Source organism: Bombus fervidus, unplaced genomic scaffold (assembly GCF_041682495.2).
Source record: "Bombus fervidus isolate BK054 unplaced genomic scaffold, iyBomFerv1 scaffold0057, whole genome shotgun sequence".
Lineage (NCBI taxonomy): Eukaryota > Metazoa > Arthropoda > Insecta > Hymenoptera > Apidae > Bombus > Bombus fervidus.
Window position 1 is genome coordinate 52,501 of NW_027212620.1, and position 4,241 is coordinate 56,741.

At 49.8% G+C, this 4,241-nt stretch overlaps 1 non-coding gene across 1 annotated transcript; it reads left to right on the plus strand.

Annotated features, from left to right (window-relative positions):
- Positions 1-2,306: 2,306 nt before the first annotated feature.
- Positions 2,307-2,461, plus strand: LOC139997326 (5.8S ribosomal RNA). Its single transcript, XR_011802727.1, has one exon. It is a non-coding gene; the product is annotated as a 5.8S ribosomal RNA (ribosomal RNA).
- Positions 2,462-4,241: the final 1,780 nt, after the last annotated feature.

Sequence of the window (4,241 nt, forward strand, 5' to 3'; positions counted from 1 at the left end):
CGATATGTGAGGGAACTTGAGCTGAACACATATCGAAAAAACTAAAAGTTACAGTGGAAACCACGTGTAATGAGAAATGCGATCGAGGCGCCTGCGTGAGGTCGTACACAGAAAGACCCGCCGTCACGATCTCGTATTTCGTATTTGCATCGTGGAAATCCAACGAACGAACAATATAATATATAAACTAAAATCTCTAAAGTGCCTCGTGTCGGAGAGATCACTGCTCACACCTCTTCTATATTTCGTAGTTGCGTTGCGTAGGCCTCACCTCCTAGCAACGGGACATAAGGAAGACTGCTCTTTGGGATCGAACGAAGCGTCTATAACGAGTCGTCGACGAGAGCGAAAGAACGCGAATAGCGAGCCGCAGAAAAATAGGATACCGAATTATATATCTTCGAAGGTTCTCTTCGAAGATCCATGGATACCTATATCTGCGCGTCTCCAGCTATCTCGCGCGTCTCTCCAAACTCTCGTCGTTCCTCGAAACGTGCTTCCTACCCAAAGGGCGTTCGTTCTTCCTATGTCGTTTCGTTGTCGTTCGTTTCAACGGCGAACGATATACGATGTTCGACAAAACGAAACCACGTTGTACGTTCGTACTCGTGGATCGGGTAACCTAGAACGAAAACGCATTGCGTGGATGTTGGCCCGAAAAGATATATACCAGTGCGAGTGATGGTAAAGAGTATAACGATTCTTAACTAGACGAAGTTGGTTCGGAGGGGACCGCCGGCCGTCTCTCTATCCTCGCGAGTCTAATGCCTCGTTCCGTCGCTAGAGTTTTTCAAACTCTGCTTCTGGCTATCGGGAAGAATAGACCGCGCGCGAGGAAGAGGAACGACGACCGTGCGCGTCCCATCGATTTTTTTTATTTTTACCTGAACCACCGAAGTCGATTCAGAGGGGACCGCCGGCCGTCTCTCTATCCTCGTTGTCGTGAGTCATATGCCTCGTTCCGTCGCTAGAGTTTTTCAAACTCTGCTTCTGGCTATCGGGAAGAAACGACCGCGCGAGGAAGACGACGACGACGACCGTGCGCGTCCCATCGAATTTTTTTTTATTTTTACCTGATCGACGGAAGTTTCGTCCGGTTCGTCTCTTTTACCATCGTCTCGTCGACCCGTTCAGAGGGGACCGCCTGTCCATATCCTCGTTGTCGTGAGTCATATGCCTCGTTCCGTCGCTAGAGTTTTTCAAACTCTGCTTCTGGCTATCGGGAAGAAACGACCGCGCGAGGCCGATGGCTGCGAGTCCCATCGAATTTTTTTTAAACGCACGCACACACATACACCTGAACGGAGATGCGTTCCTTTTCGTCGCGATTTTTCGCGCTTTAGTCGTCGTTGTCGCCATCCGTTCGGAGGGGACCGCCGGCCGTCTCTCTATCCTCGTTGTCGAGAGTCTAATGCCTCGTTCCGTCGCTAGAGTTTTTCAAACTCTGCTTCTGGCTATCGGGAAGAAAAGACCGCGCGAGGAAGAGGAAGGACGACCGTGCGCGTCCCTTTCGAATTTTTTTTTATTTTTACCTGAGCGACCAAAGTGGATTCAGAGGGGACCGCCGGCCGTCTCTCTATCTTCGTTGTCGCGAGTCTAATGCCTCGTTCCGTCGCTAGAGTTTTTCAAACTCTGCTTCTGGCTATCGGGAAGAATAGACCGCGCGCGAGGAAGAGGAAGGACGACCGTGCGCGTCCCATCGATTTTTTTTATTTTTACCTGAACCACCGAAGTCGATTCAGAGGGGACCGCCGGCCGTGTCTGTATCCTCGTTGTCGAGAGTCTAATGCCTCGTTCCGTCGCTAGAGTTTTTCAAACTCTGCTTCTGGCTATCGGGAAGAAACGACCGCGCGAGGAAGACTACGACCGTGCGCGTCCCATCGATTTTTTTTACCCGAACGATGGAGATGCATATCGGCTGTTTGCTTCGAATAACTGGACGAGAGGAACGAACATATATATATATCATGGGCTAGCCACCGTGCGCTTTCTTCGCGAGATCGTGTGCTGTACAGAGGATTCAGAATCGGGTGTTATATCCCCGTCGTTTCCTGACGAACGGAGCTTCGATCTCGTTGGTTGTTATATATTATAATGCACTTTACGCCCGGTCGGCGGGCTGCGTGTGTCGTCGCGCAGTCCGTCCGATTTCGTTTTCGAACGTATTTTCGTGTCGTCAATCATATGGCGACTTCCGCGCGTTCGATTCCCGTTGGTCGGACGTTTGTCGGATATCGGCTTCTTTCGAACCGAGAATAAGAGTACAAAAACCTGAGTACACAAACAAAAATCCATGCATAAACGATTACCCTGAACGGTGGATCACTTGGCTCGTGGGTCGATGAAGAACGCAGCTAATTGCGCGTCAACGTGTGAACTGCAGGACACATGAACATCGACATTTCGAACGCACATTGCGGTCCACGGATACAATTCCTGGACCACGCCTGGCTGAGGGTTGCTCACGTAAACCTAAGACTGCTTGCGTTGCGTATCGTTGCTCTCGGTCCGTATCTCTCTGTTCTTTCTTGCCTCGTCGACAGCCCGCCGTCGTTCGTTTTATCTTTAAACGAACGTTTCTGAGTCGGAGGACGAGCGCCAAGCAAAAGAATACGAATTAAAGAGCGGTCGAGGGCTCGTACGCGACGTACGAGCGATTGTTGGACGTTCGTCGGCGTTCGTCGCTGGATCGTGTGGAGACCGGCGTACGCATGCTCTCGATACAAATATATATGAAAAATCTATCGCGTTCACGGGAGACTCGCAAAACTACCTCCGTCTCTTCTCTGTCCCTTCTTGGCTTGACAACCCGCCGTCGTTCGTGTTTTACGAACGTTTCTGAGTCGGACGAAGCGCAAGAAGAAGGATACGAATTAAAAGAGCGCGGAGAGAACCGTCGTCGTCGACGCGGTTATCGAGATACACAGAGCGAGTTTTCTTCGTGGCCGATTTTTTTTTCTTTTTGTATCAGCCTCTGCTACGTTTTGTTAGTCTTCGATAAGCACGAATGACCGCGCCCCCGACGTCGTCTTAAATGAATTTTTGGCGAGACTGAGAGAAAGCAAAAATATTTTTGAACAAAGTCAGTCGAGAGAGGAGAGAAAAGAGAACCAAGATATTAAAACCTAAACCTAAACTTGGTGGCGTAACGAAAAACTGTGTGCCTTAAAGAAACACAACCGTCTTTTCATCAAGATGTTTTTTACTCGTACAGCCCCAGGGATCGAATACCCACTCCGTCTGTTCGTGCGGCAGAGATGTATTCTGCAGGCGCGAGACGACTGACGAGAAGACAACGAGGACCGTCGCATCGATGGGTCGTCGTTGCGTTTTTCATCCTCTGTGCTTTTTTCTGTTCTTCGCGAACCCAGAGAAAGCCGTAGATCCGGGAACGGACACACGAGATTTCTTCGAACGCTGATGACTTAGGGAGATGATCCCCAGCGTTGCGCGGAGATCGGAGAGTACGCGTACATGTATCGGGACGAATTTTTCCCCGTCGGTCGCGTATCTCTCTGCCCGCGCGCCTGCCCAAAGCCACGTTCGTCGGAAATCAACGAAAAGTGTGTTACGATCTAGCGTGCGTCTACGATCGGCTATATTTAAGGGTGACGAAGAAGAGAAAAGCTCACGGTGTTGCGCAACGTTTCTGTACTCGATTTTAAGATGTGCATGTGAGTCCGTTACAAAGTTGTTCGGATCGTCGAAAATAGTCGTTTTCGTCGTCGTGCGAAAGAGAATAATCTCTGACATTGGCACGGAGAGATCGCGCAGAGGAAGAGAACGATCCTCTTTGGCGAGGCTCGAGAAAGACTAACGAAACTTGATTAGAGACGAGGTATACACGCGCCGTACGTACGACGTACGCGCGTGTGATTTTTTTTTGCTTTAAGGCGATTCGGCGCTCCGAGTATTAGAGAAAAAGAGATCGTTGGTCATCCCATGTCTCTTCGTCGTCTATCGCTGGACCGCGCATCCTAACGTATCGCCGGTCGTCCAGTCCCCGAGTAATAAATTCACCCCGTTGTGTACGTCTCGCGCTCGCTTTTCCACTTGCGTGAGTTCCCGTGCGTTTTCGTCGTTGGTACAGAGCAAAGAAACCGATATGTTATATACATGTCGCGTGGTTCGATCTCTGTGCCAGCAATAACAGGCGAAAACAAGGAACCGCTGGAATCGTCGAGAAGAGAGAAACGGCTACGGGAGATATATTATACATAACACGTGTATATATATATATA